The sequence below is a fragment of the Henckelia pumila genome, chromosome 4, assembly GCF_033568475.1.
Source record: "Henckelia pumila isolate YLH828 chromosome 4, ASM3356847v2, whole genome shotgun sequence".
Taxonomy (NCBI): domain Eukaryota; kingdom Viridiplantae; phylum Streptophyta; class Magnoliopsida; order Lamiales; family Gesneriaceae; genus Henckelia; species Henckelia pumila.
Genome location: NC_133123.1, coordinates 156,029,096 through 156,047,868, shown reverse-complemented (window position 1 = coordinate 156,047,868; position 18,773 = coordinate 156,029,096).

Below are 18,773 nucleotides of genomic sequence, written 5' to 3'. Positions count from 1 at the left end.
ACTCTGTTTTTCTTTATTTTGTTTACGCATTTGGCTTTCTTTTATTTATTATTTCTCTGATGCACTCCTTTTTTCCTTCTTTTTCTTCGTAAATCTCTCCTTTTTTCTTGTTTTTATTCTGCTTTACACGACTCGCACGATGTATCCCGCTCTACCTCCTTCCCCTATTTTCTGTGTGTGTTTTTTTTTTGGTGAAATTCCAATGGGGAAATCTGGTGGCCACGACGGACATCTTTGGTGGCTAGGTTCAATGTTTTCGAGCTAGCGGCGTGTGATAGTGATGGCTCGCGATGCTGAGCCTGTAATGGGTTTGCTTGGTGCGACGGCTGGGTTGAAACGTGGAGGAGAGTTGCTTGCTGCGGGGTCAATGGTGGTGCCGTGATGGAGATGGGGTCGTTGTTGTGGAGGCTAGCCTCAAGAAGAGTGTCGGTGAAGGTGGGGCTGTGATGTCACGAACTTACGATGTTGTTGCGTGCTCGCGGGCTGAGTTTGGTGCGGATGCTTGCAATGGTGATGGTGAGTTTGGTCGTGTGGTGACGAATGCGCGCGAGGCTGAGCCCGTGAAGGGGTTGGCTTCGTGCGACGACTGGGTTGGTGGTTGGCCTGCGGGACTGAGCCCATGGCGGGGCTGGTCCGTGCGGTGGCTAGGTGGTGTTGAGTAGGAAGGGTGTTCGGTGTGGCAGCAACGGCTGGAGTGGAATGAGGCTTGGAGGTGGTTGTTGGTGATGGCAGCGGCGTGCTGCATGGGTTAGGCAGAGATGTAGTGCAGCTGCGGGCTGGTGGAGGTGGTTGTGCGGATGAGCGGGCGTCGCTCCTGGTGTTAGATCATTTTGGTGTGTTGGTTGCAGTGGCGTGCTGCTTGTGCAGATGAGCGGGTGTCGCTCACGGTTTCGTTCTGACGGAGGCGTGGCAGCGGAGTCTTGATTACGAGCCGGTGTCGCTCAGTGGAGAGCGGGTGTCGCTCTCGGTGGTATGTTGGTGGAGAAGGAATGGGCGTCGTTCTTGGTGTTAGATATGAGATGTTTGAGCGGGTGTCGCTCATTTTGGTGCTTCGGACTTTGCGAAGGGGAGCGGGCGTCGCTCGTAGTGGTTGTTGTTACTGTATTTATGTGTTATCCAATTAATTATAATTTTATTAACTGTATATTTGTTTATGTATATATGTTTCACGAGGAATATCTTCAAAGAAGAATCTCAAATATACAAAATTTAATTTGTGAGATCTTCGCAAAATTACGTAGGATGCGGCAGAGGGAAAGAATATTCCTTATTAATGTCTCTGCGAGAATCCCAAACTGAGTCCAATCATGGCCCTGATTCTGAGCGGTGTGCTGAAACTGATTCCCCGGCTAATAGTCCCAGCTTAAGTGTAGGTGTCGTCCGTTCGGGTATTTTTATCTCACTTGATGTTGAGCCGACATCATTAGAGCCCAAAGCCTATCGATTTTAATCTTGAGCCCGACCCTGGTTCTTCTAGCGAGTCAGACAGTGATGGGATTCCTGGTGAGATGGTGTCCCATCCTTTGTCTCGTGAAAGCGTTTCTTACGTGTGCCGCTGCAAAGGAATACCCAAATCCTGCGACATTATAGTTCCGTGCCCTGGTGACTCTCGTCACTCTCCGCCTGCTGGTTTTTTCACAGTTTATGTTGAACACCTAAACAGCGATTTCTCAATTCCTCCATGCCCTATCCTGATATGGTTAATAAAAAGCTTAGGTGTTAGTCTCAGTCAGTTGACTCCTAATGCCCTTCTGTATTTTTTCGGATTTCGACATCAAATGGGTGTTTTTGAATTGGATCCAAGTCTGGATTTATTTCATGCACTTTTTTCAGCTCGTCCCACGAAACCGAACTCTGATATATATTTCCAGCCCCGTCCGAAGTGTAGGTTCTTACATAAACTTCGATCTCACCGAGGTGCTTGGAAGTCAGATTTCTTTTATGCTAAAGATTGCGGGTGGGGGGTGCCCGTGGATTGGAGCTCTGGGCTTACTATAATAAAGAATAAAGGTTCTATTCCTGAGCTTCAATCACAGTGTCGGTCTCTGGGGCTCTTTAACGAAAATTTTGACCCTCGGTGTTTAGTTAGTGCTGGTACTATTTAGGTCTTTTGCGTGTGTAATCATTTACTTGTTGTATTTACTACTTATATTCGTTTGGCTCTGAACAATTTTTTTTATATATTTATGCAATCTCCCTTACAGGTAACCAGATTGACCTGAGTAAGCTCCGTCATCGGGAGAATACCTCCGGCCGCCCTCTTCCTTGGAGTGGGCCGAAGCACAAGGGGAATGGGAGAGATGCATCTGATCGTGTTGCTGTGTCAGTTCCCCGTGCTGGAGAGAGCCGAGGCGTGGTACCACGGGGACGCCAGGGCCATAGTATCCCTTCCTTGCCTGATGAGAGATCTTCGGGTGCTGGTGCTATTGAGCACCGGAGGGGGCGGGCAAGAGGCCGATGGAGGAGGGTAAAAAAAGGGGGTGAAGTCCTTCCTGCTGATCCTGCGAAGAAACTTCGGGAGGCTTCATCCTCTTCGGTGAGGAAAGCGAGATCACACCCCTTGCTTCTTGACGGGGTGAATAGGGATGGTGCAGAGTCCTTCTGGGACTCTAGTGATTTTGAGATTGGCCTTAGGCGGGGGGCCAAGGTAGTAGGGGATCATGATTTGAACCATTTGATCCCTCGATCCTCTTCGATCCTACACCACTCTATTGCCCTTGGCTCTTGTCAGGTATTTTTGAAGAGTTTGTTTTTCTTATCTTGATATTACCAATAAGGTTCTTATTTATTTTTCTCTATTGGCTTCAGATTTTGTCCGCTGTACGAGCTCTGGAGGCTCGAGAAGACAAGACTCGGGCTGACGAGGCTAAGATTCTGAAGGAGTTGGCCAAACTGAAGGAAGATGTTGTTCTCTTTGAAGCTTCGGAGGTTAGGGCGAAGGAAGAGATTCTCCGTTTGGGAGGGGAGAATGCTAGCATTAAGGAAGAACTCCGTCAGTGGCTGGAGAAGCTTGGTGTGAAGGAAAATGAGGGGGAGACTCTTCGTTCTGAGCTTAGTGCTCTTTATGAGAGGCACTATACTGAGGTGCAGACTGGAGCTGAGTTTTTGTCCTCCCCTCCGGGGTTGCAGTTGCAGAGGAGTTTGGAGGAGAGGGCTGTTGAATCGTTTTGCACCTCCGCTGCTTTTGAGAAGGAAGTTTTTCGGCGTGCCTATGCGATTCATGATGAGTTGATACTTGAGAGCCGCCGGATTCTTCGCGAGCAGCATGTTTCGGAGAATGTGGTCAAGATGATTGGCCCTGGTTTTCCAGATCCGGACATGGGACCGACTGATATGCCGAGGGTAGCTGCGCCCCTTGATGATTTTGGTGACTTCGAGATTATAGAGGCTTTGAACTCCCTCCAGGGAGATGATGCTCCTGGTGTTCCATGATATTTATTTCATGTGTAGAAAGTTGTCCTTTAAATGATTTTGCGTTTTTTGGAATTTCTATTATAGTCTCTTTCCAGCTCCTGCGAGAGCGATATTCCGATGTTTTTATACTTTGTGTCTGTTTTTTGGAGCTGGTTTTTGTTATACTTTGCTATATATCTTGGTTTATTCTATGCTAGCTTCGAAATATTTCCTTATTGTTATACTCTCGCTAGTACTTGGGAATTTATCAGGTTCCCAAGGTTTGTCGTGTCTCTTGGAAAAGCGTACACCTACCTCATGGGTGGTGGGGGCTTCCTATTCGTCTTGACCTCTTACAGTGTCAAAGTACCTTAGCTGGGCTGGCCAGGCCTCTTATGCTTTAGGTGACCTGTTTTTTGACGACCAGGGTTTAGTGACGATTAAAAATGCTTTTAAGTGAATAAACATGCGTGATTTGCTCATGTAGTTTTGTGAAGGGAGAAAGCATGATGCGATGCTTTTACAAAAACTTTTATTTATATGAAAACGTATTACAACTACGGAACTATTACTCTTGTTGCTTAGCTAAAAAGGAAAAGCAGCTATGAGTTACTGAAAATATTTCTTTAAGTTTGCCACATTCCATGTTCTAGGCAACACCTTCCCGTTCGAATGCTGAAGGCGATAAGCTCCTTCTCGGGCGATTTTGATTACTTTATATGGTCCTTCCCACTTTGGATCCAGCTTTCCTACGGGGTGTAGGACATCTGCTCTTCTTATTACCAGGTCTCCCACCTGGAAAGTTCGTTGTTTTACTCGGTGGTCATATTCCCTTGACATCCGTGCTCTGTGCCTTGCGGCTCGTACTGCTGCCCCTTCTCTAAGCTCCTCAATAAGGTCTAGAGATGCCCGTAAATCCTGCTCGTTTCCCTCTGCATTGTAATGTTTTATCCTTAGTGATTCTTCTCCGATTTCTGCAGGGGCAATGGCTTCGGCCCCATAGGCCAGGCTGAACGGAGATTCTCCTGTCGAGCTTCGCGGAGTGGTTCTGTATGCCCACAGGACACTGGGTAGTTGGTCAACCCATTTTCCCTTGGCCTCCCCAATTCGAGTCTTGATATGTTGCAGGATAGTTCGATTGGTTACTTCGGTCTGTCCGTTGGCTTGTGGATGCCCGACGGAAGTGAAGAATTGTTTGATGGACAGTCCTAGGCACCATTCCCTCAACTTGGCACCGGAAAACTGAGTGCCGTTGTCAGACACTAGTGCTCGCGGAATTCCGAATCGGCAAACTATATTTTTCCATAGGAAATTAATCACCTCTTTCTCAGAAATTTTTGCAAGTGGCTCTGCTTCGACCCATTTAGTAAAGTAGTCGACAGCTACGATGAGAAACTTTCTTTGCCCTGCAGCAAGAGGAAAAGGCCCTACTAGGTCCACTCCCCATTGAGCAAAAGGCAATGGGCTTTCGAGTGGTTGAAGCGGTGTAGCTGGTAGATGCTGAATATTAGCATGTTCTTGACACGGCCTACATCGTTTTACTAGCTCAAGCGCATCTTGCCTCATCGTAGGCCAAAAGTATCCTTGTCGGAGTGCTTTTCCAGCCAACGCTTTGCCTCCCAAATGGTTTCCACAAATTTCTTCGTGGATTTCCCTGAGTACGTAGTCTGCCTGAGCAGGTGCAAGACATTTCAAGTATGGCTGAGAGTACCCCCTCTTGTACAGTTCTCCGTCTATTAAAGTGAATCGAGCGGCTCTTACCCTAAGCTTTCTTGCTTTGTCCTGCTCTGGGGGGCGTTCTCCTTCTGACAGGTACTTGATGATTTCATCCTTCCAACTTGGCTCACCCTGATTTGCACACAGGATGTTAAGACTTCCAGTTCCTATTCCCTTTTTATCACACGTGATGAACGTAATTGTCCTGCTACTAATTCCTGTCGCGGAGCTGCCGAATTTGGCCAGTTGATCTGCTATTTCATTTTCAGCTCGAGGAATTTGTTTGATTTCAAAATTCTCTAAACGAACAAGAAGGTCCTTCACTTTTGATAAGTACTCCTTCATACTATCTTCTTTGGCTTCATAGTTCCCTTGAACTTGATTGACTATGAGTTGTGAATCGCTATAGGCAATCAGCTTTCCAGCCCCTGCCGCTAAAGCCAGTTCTATTCCCATGATAAGTGCTTCGTATTCTGCTTCATTGTTTGATGTTGGAAACTGAAATTTGATGGCGTACTGGAACTGATCTCCCTGTGGACTCTCTACTAACACTCCTGCTCCAATCCCTCCAGACGTGGAGGATCCATCTACGTGGATTGCCCAAGTGGGAGCTGAAACTCCTGCGCCATTGGTTTCCATTTCTACTATGAAGTTTGCTAGAACTTGTGCTTTAATGGCGGGGCGCGGCTGATATTCAATCTCATACTCACTTAGCTCGACGGCCCATTTGGTCATCCATCCAGATGTCTCTGGGCTGGACAATATTCTCTTCAAAGGGTGATTTGTTAGTGCGACCACCTGGTGGGATAAAAAGTAGGGACGCAGCTTTCTTCCTGCCACTACTAAGGCTAAGGCCAACTTCTCGATGTTAGTGTATCGGAGCTCGGCGCCTTGCAGTACTTTGCTTATGTAGTACACAGGTTTACGTTCTCGTTCCCTGTCCACCGTCAGAACTGCGCTGATTGATTCAGTCGATATTGCCAAGTAGAGTAAAAGGGTATCTCCGTCTCTTGGTTTCACGAGCAATGGTGATGCTGCTAAGTACTTTTTTAAGTCTTCGAAAGCATGCTGACATTCTTCGGTCCAACGAAAACCTTTTTCCCTGCCTTAGGACTTTGAAGAATGGCAACCCTCTGTCAGCCGATCTGGAAATAAAACGGTTCAAGGCGGCCATCCTTCCTGCTAACTCCTGCATCCCTTTTATGCTTTTGGGGGGCGCCATGCTTAGGATTGCTTTAATTTTCTCAGGGTTCGCCTCTATTCCTCGCTGGGAAACCATGTATCCTAAGAATTTTCCTCCTCGAACCCCAAAAGCACATTTTTCGGGGTTTAACTTCATTTTGTATTTCCTCAATATCTCAAAACATTCTTTGAGATCTTCCACATGCTTGAGAGCTATAACGCTTTTTATCAACATGTCATCGATATAGACCTCCATACTCCGCCCGATCAATTTCTCGAACATTTTGTTTACCAATCTTTGATACGTGGCCCCAGCATTTTTCAATCCAAAAGGCATTACTTCATAGCAATAGATACCTTGATCAGTAATGAAGCTTGCTTTTTCTTGATCTTCAGGAGCTAACCCTATCTGATTATACCCTTGGTAAGCATCCAAAAAACTGAGCAACTCACATCCGGCGGTGGAATCAACCAACAAGTCGATTCGTGGCAAGGGAAAGAGATCTTTGGGGCAAGCCTTGTTTAAATCGGTGAAGTCTATGCATAGACGCCACTTACCTCCGGGTTTGGGAACAAGCACCACATTTTCTAGCCATTCGGGATAGGAGACTGGCCTGATATATTTGGTCTTCACCAGTTTTTCTACTTCGACCGTAATATGTTTGTTCTTTTCTGCTCCAAAAGATCGTTTCTTTTGCTTTACTGGCTTTATCCTGGGGTCCACATTAAGTTGATGGAGGGCATACTCATGAGGTATTCCTGGTAAGGGTTCACCTTCCCAGGCAAATACATCTGCATTTTCCCTGAGAAACGTTGTTATCATCTGTTCTACTTCAGCAGGCATCTCCGTTCCAATCTTAAGAGTTCTACCGGGACTTCCTGGAGTTACCTCTATTCTTTTGAGCGCTTCGGTTGCCTCTAAGTGTTTTACTTTCTCGACTTCACTATCGATAGTATGTATTCTATCATTTTTGGGCTCATCTATCTGTGGATGCCTTTTCTTCTGAGTTGATATCTCGTCCACCCTTGACCTTTTCTTGCAATTGGCTGGGTCTCGCAGGATGTTTGTAGTAGCCCGAACCCTAATTGAGTAATTAAAGGATTAATGCTAATTAAATAAATTGGGGATTGGACGGATCGGAAGCTCCGAAGGGACGATCGGAAGCTCCGATCGGGATCGGAAGCTCCGATGAGGATCGGAGGCACCGATGATATTACGTCATCCATGACATGTGGCTGGATCGGAAGCTCCGATCAGGACCGAAGGCTCCGATCACCCCTATCCGGAATCAACAAGTGATATTTTGACACGTGGCAGATCAGGATCTTCGGAAGCTCCGATGGCAGGATCGGACGTTCCGATCCAGGTTCGGACATTCCGATCGAGGATCGGAGGCTCCGATCGTTGTCTATAAATAGAAGGCCGAGACTTCATTTCTCCTTGCCAATTCCGGATTTCCTCTCTATTTCTAGTCATATTCGAGCTGTTCTAGTCTTCTTAGGCTTGGTCCGGAGGTCGGAGAGGCGTTCGATAGTCGTAGCGGAGTTGTGCCCAAGTTCTGGAGGCATCGACATCAAAGGGCTAACGACGGACGAAGGTATAGCTTTTGCTTCCTATAAATATTTAGGAGTATGCAATAGCTTAGTTAAGGCTTTTAGAGCACTGTAATGATAGTAGTATCATTTCGCTGTGTAGGCGGACTTTAGGCTTGGGCTTAGAGCTGGTAGTGCCTACCTGGTATTTGAGGTACGAAATTACTGTTCGAGATATCCTGACTGAGTATGCATGTATTATGTGACTGCATGATTTATATGCCATGATATTATGCTGTATCTCCTTCGAGATGTTTGTTAGTAGGGTTGTACCCTATCCTGTTAGTGGATGGACTTCCATCGATTTGGGTCCGGTGTTTCCACGGTTATCTCGGTATGGGAGCCACCTCCTGAAGCGACGGCACAGCGTGCTACATACCAGGGCCCGGTCTGTCTCTGTTATCTGATCCTTGACCTCGAGTCTATAGGGAGTTCACTTTGCATGCATGTATACTCATACTCTCGCACTGAGCGTTTTATGCTCACGTCTCGTACTCTGTATTTTCTGGACACCCTATTCCATGGGGCAGGTTTGCGATTGGACGAGGAGGGTGGATCCAGGAGGGGCTAGTCAGTGGTTGGCCAGCTGGAGCTTCGTCTAGGTTTTATTACTGTTGTTTGGGTTTATACAGCTATTCGATTTGGTTGTATATTTTGGATAATTACAGATTCCTTTTCTTGGGATTGTATAATGTTATTGGTTTCCGCAGTTTTATTCTGATATCTGTTTTATTAAGTTAATTGCATGCATAAGTTCTGTTTAGTAGGTGATCCGGGTAAGGGTCACTACATTTATGGTATCAGAGCATGCAAAAGATTTCTTGGGATTTAGTCTCATCTTGAGGTATTTTTGTAGATGTCAAATCGTGACGACCAGAGTTCTCATGGCAGTGTTGGTGGGCGTTGGGGAGATGCCGACCGGGAGCCTCGTCGAGAACGGCGTCATCGTCACCATGACGACGAGCGTTTCACTGTGCGTCGATTCTTAGCTATGGGTCCTAAGCCCTTAGTTGGAGGTGAGTCTCCGGAGCGGAGAACTGGTTAGACCGCATGGAGACGACTTTTCAGACTTTCCAATGCACCGATGAGCAGAAGGTGGAGACCCTTGGCTATCTTCTGGATGGGCGTGCGCGCAGGTGGTGGAGGTTTACTTCTGCACCTTTTGTTACGGCGAGAGGAGTGGCCACCTGGGCCGAGTTTCGCACAGCTTTCCAAAAGCGGTATTTTCCTCCTGCACTCCGACAGTCGAAGGCAGGCGAGCTACTGAGTCTGCGACAGGGAACTATGTCTATCGATGAGTATCAGCAGAGGTTCTTTGATCTGCTATCCTATTGCCCCGAGATTGCTGATAGCTCAGAGATGAAGTATAATCTGTTCCTTCAGGGTCTTAACCCTGAGATCCATGATCGTGTGGCGGTTGGCGACGACATGTCCTACGAGGGTTTGGTGAGCCGTTGTCACCAGGCGGAGGACAGCATTCGGCGGAACAGGTCTTTCTCTCAGTCGAGACCTGCTAGTTCTTTGGGTCCCCGTGCCCAAACTTTCAAGAAGTCCGGGTCTACTTCTTCCTCTGGTTCGGGAGGTGTTGTCCGTTTCGGTAAGAAGGACAAGTGTGATCACTGTGGGAAGAACCATCCATCCGACAAGTGCCGCAGAGCTTCTGGAGCTTGTTTCCGTTGTGGAGAGACTGGTCATATCCGGAGGGATTGTCCACTGTCTGGGGGAGGTGGTTCTGGATCTGGTTCAGGATCTGGTTCTCAGGCTACCGTACAGCAGAGGTCGCAGGGACAGTCTGCTGGGAGTTCTCATTTGAGGCCACGAGCTTCTGGCCAGGTGTTTGCCCTGAGACATGATCAGGCTGTGGAGGAGAATGAGAAAGTCATCGCAGGTACATTTATGCTTTATGGTATACCTGCTCTTGTACTTATTGACACTGGTGCATCTCATTCCTTCATTTCTGCACGTTTTGTTAAGAGGCATAAGTTACCATGCATTGCACTAGACGTAGTGATGTCTGTTTCTACTCCGACGGGCCAATCTGCTTTGGCTAAGCGTCTAGTGATGGGTTGCCCTTTAGAGTTCGAAGGGAACGTTCTGTTGGTGAATCTCATGGTCCTGGCGATGGACGACTTTGATTGCATTCTGGGAATAGATGTGCTGACTACCTATCGAGCTTCAGTGGACTGCTATCAGAGATTAGTACGCTTTCATCCGGAAGGGAGTGAGAGTTGGTTTTTCTATGGTGAGGGAGCGCGACCCCCGATGCCTTTGGTATCAGCTTTGAGAGCCTGTCGAGCTCTAGAGTCTGGCGGGGAAGGCTACCTTATCTATGCAGTTGATTTGTCCGCTGAGAGTATTGGGATAGAGAGCATTCCTGTTGTGGATGAATTTCCAGATGTGTTTCCTGATGAGATTCCGGGTTTTCCTCCTGCTAGGGAAGTCGAGTTTGGCATAGAGTTGATGCCGGGTACTTCGCCTATTTCTAGAGCACCGTATCGTCTGGCTCCGTCAGAGATGCGTGAGTTGAAGAATCAGCTACAGGATCTTTTGGACAAGGGGTACATTCGTCCTAGTGTATCTCCTTGGGGAGCTCCTGTTCTCTTCGTGAAGAAGAAGGATGGGTCGATGCGGCTGTGCATTGACTATCGGCAGCTGAATCGAGTCACTGTGAAGAACAAGTATCCATTGCCTCGTGTTGATGACTTGTTTGACCAGCTGCAGGGCACATCAATTTACTCCAAGATTGACTTGAGATCTGGGTATCATCAGTTGAGAGTCCGTGATCAGGATGTAGCCAAGACTGCATTCCGTACTCGCTATGGGCATTACGAGTTCCTAGTGATGCCATTTGGTTTGACCAATGCGCCGGCTATATTCATGGATCTGATGAACCGTGTATTCAGGGAGTATTTGGACAAGTTTGTCGTGGTCTTCATTGACGATATCTTGGTGTATTCGCGTAATACGGAAGAGCATGTTTCTCACTTGCGGTTGGTACTACAGACTCTTCGAGATGAGCAGTTGTACGCCAAGCTGAGCAAGTGTGAGTTCTGGATGGATAGAGTGGTCTTTCTTGGCCATATCATATCCAGGGAGGGGATTTCTGTTGATCCAAGCAAGATTGAAGCGGTACTTAATTGGTCGCGTCCGACGACAGTTGCTGAGATCCGTAGTTTTCTGGGTCTAGCAGGGTATTATCATCGCTTCATTCTGAACTTCTCTCAGTTAGCTCGACCGTTGACGCAGCTTACCCGCAAGGGTGTGGATTTCGAGTGGTCCTCCGAGTGTGAGGAGAATTTCCGTGAGCTTCGACGGCGGTTGACTTCTGCGCCGGTGTTAGCATTACCGTCAGGATCTGGAGGGTATGTAGTTTACACGGATGCTTCTCTTCAGGGGTTAGGTTGTGTCCTGACTCAGAATGGGCATGTGATCGCATACGCTTCTAGACAGCTGAAGCTTCACGAGGACAACTACCCAGTCCATGATTTGGAGTTAGCTGCCATTGTGTTCGCTTTGAAGATCTGGCGTCATTATCTGTATGGCGAGAAATTTGAGATCTTCACCGACCATAAGAGTCTCAAGTATTTGTTCACTCAGGCAGAATTGAACATGAGGCAGAGACGTTGGATGGATTTGCTTAAGGACTATGATTGCGAGATTAAGTACCATCCGGGAGCTGCTAATCTCACCGCTGATGCTTTGAGTTGCAAGGTGCGACTATCCGCACTTCAGACTTGTTCGATGTCTAGTGCGATTAGTGACTGTTGTACTTCAGGTTATACCTTCAAGCATAAGAAAGGTATGCAGAGTATCCAAATGTTTGCGATATTATCTGAGCCAGCCTTGTACTCGCGGATCCGAGATGCTCAGATGTCTGATTCGAAGACCCAGCGTTTAGCTCGTCTAGCTAACGAGGGTAGCTCATCTGGATTTCATTATCAGTCAGATGGCTTTCTGTGTTTGTCTGGTAGGCTTGTGATTCCACAGGATGAAGAGTTGCGAGAGGAGATTTTATCTCAGGCACATCGCACTAAGTTGAGTATTCATCCTGGGAGCAACAAGATGTACAAGGATCTACGTACTCGTTTCTGGTGGAAGGGAATGAAACGCAGTGTTTATCAGTTTGTTTCCAGATGTTTGGTGTGTCAACAGGTCAAGGCAGAGCACCGACGACCTGGAGGATTGCTTCACAGTCTGCCTATTCCTGAATGGAAATGGGAGTTTATCACTATGGACTTTGTGACCCATTTGCCGGTATCCCCGAGGAACTGTGATGCTATCTGGGTTGTGGTGGACCGACTCACCAAGTCAGCACATTTCATTGCCTATAGCCGAGAGTACTCTGTGGATCGCATGGCACGGATGTACATTCAGGAGATCGTTCGACTTCATGGAGTGCCTGTGAGCATTGTCAGCGATCGGGACCCCAGGTTTACTTCTAGATTCTGGGGGAGTGTTCAGCGTGCGATGGGTACTACTCTCAGTTTGAGTACAGCCTATCATCCAGAGACTGATGGTCAGTCAGAGCGCACTATCCGTACGTTAGAGGATATGCTTAGAGCGTGCGTCTTGGATTTTGGTTCAGCCTGGCAGGATCATTTGCCGTTGATCGAGTTCGCTTACAACAACAGCTATCACACTAGTATTGGGATGGCACCTTTTGAGGCGTTGTATGGGCGACGTTGTCGTACTCCACTCTTCTGGGAAGAAGTGGGGGAGAGACAGGCTGAGGGACCGGAGTTTATCCAGCAGGCGATAGATATTGTTGATCAAATCAAGAAACGGATTAAGACTGCACAGGATCGTCAGGCCAGCTATGCTAATATCAAGCGTAGGCCTTTGCAGTTCGAAGTCGGGGAGAAAGTGTTTCTGAGAGTGTCACCTTTCCGCAAGATTCTCAGATTTGGCCTTAAGGGCAAGTTGTCTCCCAGATTTATCGGTCCGTTTGAGATCTTGGAAAGTATTGGCGATTTGGCTTATCGACTAGCTTTGCCACCGCATCTATCTAGTATTCACGACGTGTTCCACGTATCTCTGTTGCGACGGTATGTGGCGGATGAATCTCATATTCTGCAGCGGTCTGAGGTTCAGGTAGACAAGGATTTGACTTATGTTGAGAAACCTCTTCGCATCCTTGATTATAAGGATAAGGTTTTACGGAACAAAGTCATTCCTTTGGTTTTAGTTCAGTGGCAGCGCCGAGGCACTGAGGAAGCCACTTGGGAGCTTGAGGACAGGATGCGTAAAGACCATCCTGAGTTGTTTTGATTTCATTCTTTAAGTTGTATTCAGTTGCAAACTCTGTAAACGTTTGTTTGAATAAAGAATGTTTCTGATTTCTGTATTTGCATTCGGTACTTAAGATCTGATTTCGAGGACGAAATATCTTAAGTGGGGGAGAATGTAGTAGCCCGAACCCTAATTGAGTAATTAAAGGATTAATGCTAATTAAATAAATTGGGGATTGGACGGATCGGAAGCTCCGAAGGGACGATCGGAAGCTCCGATCGGGATTGGAAGCTCCGATGAGGATCGGAGGCACCGATGATATTACGTCATCCATGACGGGTGGCTGGATCGGAAGCTCCGATCAGGACCGGAGGCTCCGATCACACCTATCCGGAGTCAACAAGTGATATTTTGACACGTGGCAGATCAGGATCTTCGGAAGCTCCGATGGCAGGATCGGACGTTCCGATCGAGGATCGGAGGCTCCGATCGTTGTCTATAAATAGAAGGCCGAGACTTCATTTCTCCTTGTCAATTCCGGATTTCCTCTCTATTTCTAGTCATATTCGAGCTGTTCTAGTCTTCTTAGGCTTGGTCCGGAGGTCGGAGAGGCGTTCGATAGTCGTAGCGGAGTTGTGCCCAAGTTCTGGAGGCATCGACATCAAAGGGCTAACGACGGACGAAGGTATAGCTTTTGCTTCCTATAAATATTTAGGAGTATGCAATAGCTTAGTTAAGGCTTTTAGAGCACTGTAATGATAGTAGTATCATTTCGCTGTGTAGGCGGACTTTAGGCTTGGGCTTAGAGCTGGTAGTGCCTACCTGGTATTTGAGGTACGAAAGTACTGTTCGAGATATCCTGACTGAGTATGCATGTATTATGTGACTGCATGATTTATATGCCATGATATTATGCTGCATTCATTTGCATCTTGCTGTATCTCCTTCGAGATGTCTGTTAGTAGGGTTGTACCCTATCCTGTTAGTGGATGGACTTCCATCGATTTGGGTCCGGTGTTTCCACGGTTATCTCGGTATGGGAGCCACCTCCTGAAGCGACGGCACAGCGTGCTACATACCAGGGCCCGGTCTGTCTCTGTTATCTGATCCTTGACCTCGAGTCTATAGGGAGTTCACTTTGCATGCATGTATACTCATACTCTCGCACTGAGCGTTTTATGCTCACGTCTCGTACACTGTATTTTCTGGACACCCTATTCCATGGGGCAGGTTTGCGATTGGACGAGGAGGGTGGATCCAGGAGGGGCTAGTCAGTGGTTGGCCAGCTGGAGCTTCGTCTAGGTTTTATTACTGTTGTTTGGGTTTATACAGCTATTCGATTTGGTTGTATATTTTGGATAATTACAGATTCCTTTTCTTGGGATTGTATAATGTTATTGGTTTCCGCAGTTTTATTCTGATATCTGTTTTATTAAGTTAATTGCATGCATAAGTTCTGTTTAGTAGGTGATCCGGGTAAGGGTCACTACAATGTTAGCATGACACTCCCGAGCCAACCTGCTATCACCAACAGCCTCTCCAACTCCTTCTGACGTTGGAAACTTCAACTTCATATGATAGGTTGATCCTATGGCTTGGAACACATTTAGACTCGGGCGCCCCAGTATCACGTTATATGCAGAGATCGCATTTACTACCAAGAACTTTACCATTTTTGTAACTCTTCTCGGATACGATCCTAGCGAGAGAGGAAGTGTGATCTCTCCTAGTGCTTCCACTACTTCTCCAGAAAATCCAACTAAAGGGGTGCTGATGGGCGTTAGCTGTGCATTGTCTATCCCCATTTTAACAAATGCATTAAAAAAAATGATATCTGCTGAACTGCCTGAGTCAACCAGCATCTTTTTCACCCAGAAGTTGGATATTGTAGCGGAGACAACCAATGCGTCATTGTGCTCAACTAAAGGGTATTCCCTATCTGACTCAGTGAATGTCATTTCTTTTGATATTTTCGATATTTCACACACGACTTGGGCTTGGTTAGGGTGAGTACAGTGATTCCCCCTAGAAGCATTACGCAGAAGAGTCTTCCTTGCTCTATTTGAATCTCCGCAAGCTGGTCCCCTGGTTATAACAGCGATAACCCCTCCGGTCGGCATGTTCTCATGGAAATCTCCATTATGCTTTCCTTGCTTCTCATGATTCTTTGGGGGTTCTCTGTTTTGGCGGTCTTCATAAGTCTTGTTGTCTCGTTGTTGGTGGTAAGACTTACTCACGAAGTTTTTTAAATAGCCACGTTTGATTAGCTTCTCTATTTCTGTTCTCAAACTATAACAGTCTTCGGTAGAATGTCCTTTGTCTTTGTGAAAGTGGCAACACTTGTCAGATTTCAGTCGCTTTGGGTTGTCTTTCATTGGCCTCGGAGGTTGCAGCAAACCTTGCTTTTTCGCAACCACCAATATATCAGTCAAGCGTGCATTTAGGGGTACCTGCTGAAGACGAGGGCCTTGGAATCCTCGTTTCTCTTCTTTTCGGCCTTCTCTTGGTTTTTTTTTCTTCTCTTTTTCTTTTCCCTAAATATCGTGGTTCAATAGTCTCCTCAATGCGTATATACTTCTCGGCTCTTTCCAGTAATTCTTCCAAGGTTCTTGGGGGTTTTCCCTCTATGGATTCCTTAAACTTTCGATGACGGAGGTTTTGTTGCATAATTTCTGCCAAGAGATCATGATTGACATGTGGGACTTCGTGAACAGCCTGAGTGAAACGCTGCACATACTCTCTCAAGCTCTCTCCTTCTTTTTGCACAACCGAGAATAGGTATGATGCAGTCTTAGGGTATTTTCGATTAATAGAGAACTGATGAAGGAAACGCTGAGTAAGTTATTCCAGGCTTGCAATGCTTTCTGCTGGGAGTTTATTGAACCACGCCAGTGCGCGATTAGTCAGCGTAGTCCGGAAGATTTTGCAGTACGCGGCATCACTGAAGTCATATAGATCGGCTTTTGCATAAAACCTGTCGAGACGATCCTGAGGATCTCCTGAACCATCGTACTCTGGCAGACTTGCTATCTTCACTCCAGCTGTCAGTACCTTGGCTAAGATAGCAGTAGTGAATGGGTTACGCCGGGCCGGTAATATTGCTAGAGCACTTTCTCCTCTCTCCTCAGTCCAAATTCCGGGGCGCACGGGCCCGTGGCTATTTACCTCCTCCTCATGGAGCACTGTTTCCCTTCTTGCACTGGGGTTTGGTACCCTGTTCGTTCCAACTTCTTCTTCTAGTGTGCGTCTCCTTTCTTGGTGTTGAGGAGGAGGCAATTCACCATTTACATTTGGATTGTTTTCCAAGTTATGATGTTGCGCTGCCAAAAAATGTGTCATGGCCTCCGCGACCGCACGCGAGGCAGCTTCCTCCAACATGGATTTCAAGGCATTTGGGGTGATCAGAAACTCCTCTTGCGGCGGGTGGTTAGGAGGCGGGTGGTTAGGAGGCGGGAGCTCCCATCCACCTTCAGTGTTACGGGTGGCATGTGATCGCGTTTGCATCTCTAGTGGATAGGTGGCTTTCCCACAGACGGCGCCAATCTGATGCGGGCGAAATAATTATGTCCCTATTCAGCAAATAAAATAGGAAGTCGTACGTCCTCCTGGTCTCCTGCTTCTATGATCACCTGAAAAAGTCGCACGTCTTCCTTTTGGGCTGTCACCTGATTCACGAACACACGTTAGAGGCGCCGGGTGGTTACCCGGCGAAAACCCTCCGACGCTCAAATCAGCGATCACCTCCATACAAAATAGGAGAGCAGAGAGCTTTTGTAGGCTCAAGAGTCACTTACCTTGAAATGAAGAGATTCACTCCTATTTATAGGCAAAATTGAGCTAAATTGCATACTAACCCTCCTAGGCTCAAAAAATGCAATTTAATCCTTTCTAGGGTTTCATTAAGAATTAATCCTTTAAAAATGCGATCTCCGCAAATTAAACCACTCAATTTATTTATACATAAAAAGTATATTAAAAATATACTTATACCCACCAACTTTCATTTTTTTTCAATTAAAAAAATGACTGAAATCACGTAGTCATTTTTTTTAATGTCCGATTATCATTGAAATCGAAAAAGAAAAAGTACAAATAAGTACACTAAGACCCAAAAATAACTACACATAACCAAAAATATAGTTTTTACAAAATAATTTTTTGTTATATATATATATGTCTATGTTTGTATTATAAATAAAAACAAATAAAAGGTGAATTGGAAAGCATATATACATGGGCGTGTGACAGACTGACAAAAAATAAAATTTGTGGCTAACATTAATGATTCACATGGAGTGTTGTCAAAAGATTTTGTACTCCATGTTATTACTGGCTCCCAAAATCTGGTACTCGATTTTCTAACCTTTAATTTGACGTCACTAATTTTTATATGTGGTCTTATATATAATATATTTACACAACTAACGGTACCATTTGGCGCACCGGATGATATTGAGATCATGAATATTTTTTTTTAATCTCATATTTTAGTCATCAAATTTGCATCCATTTCGCATTATTACACTGTATATGTGTTGCATGAGACATTTTTTCACATCGACATGATGAACATACGATGAATAAGTAAGTTTTTTTGAGACGGTGTCACGAATTTATATTTTTCATACGAGTTAACTTGGTGAATATCTGCAATGAAAAACAATATTTGGACATAAAAAAAAAATTATTAAATTTTCGAAGATCCATCTGATAAAATTGATCTGCAAGTATGTTTCATGAAAGTTTTTATAATGATCATGAATATGATACAAATGAAAATTCATGATCCAGTACATATACAACCAGGGGCGGGCAGGGCCCTTGACCAGGCCACGCTCATGGTGGGGCCCCCAATTTATTTATATATATATATATAATATAATTATTATATATTAATAATGTTTAATTAATTATTAAAAAATTATAATTATTATGATACAAAATATCAAATAATATTCACGCACGTCCAAAGCTATATATTCAATATTTGCTCCGTTAATCATTTCTCATTATGGTGTTGTCTGTCGTCGAGCATCGCTCCACATCGCCCTTCCGTGATCATTGATTTTTCTAGCCTCGAGTTCTTAGCTTGATTTGTTTGAACGATTTTTTCTCTGCCTCTGGTTGTGCTAAAATTTGATTTATGAGTCGTTCAATTTAATTTTTATTTTATGTTAGATGTTAATATTTGTTGTTAATTCCATGTAGGGGTTGAAAATTCGTGGATTGGAAGCACAATTTTTGAAACCTAATTTTGAAAATTGGGTTTTTTTAGTTTAATTTTGAATAACTAAATTAACTATATATAAATTGAATTTGCACCTGAACTGTAAGTGTGGATTATTTAGTGTGATTTTTTTATGAAAAATTCATGATTACAAAATGTGAAAGATAAATTTGTATAACTCAATTATATCTGACTTTTCAAATTAATGTAAAAGGCCCTTTGATCTAAACTTCGCCCGAGGTCTCGTTTTTCTTAGGACCGCCTCTGTATTCAACAACTCCAACATATGATTTTAGTTGCGTTTAACTCTAAATGATACAAATTATATAACAATAATATTATATATATATATATAGTTTTGTTATCCTGCCCACCCACCGTGCCCACATAATGTACCCACCATGAGGTGACACTCAACTATTGGACGCACAAT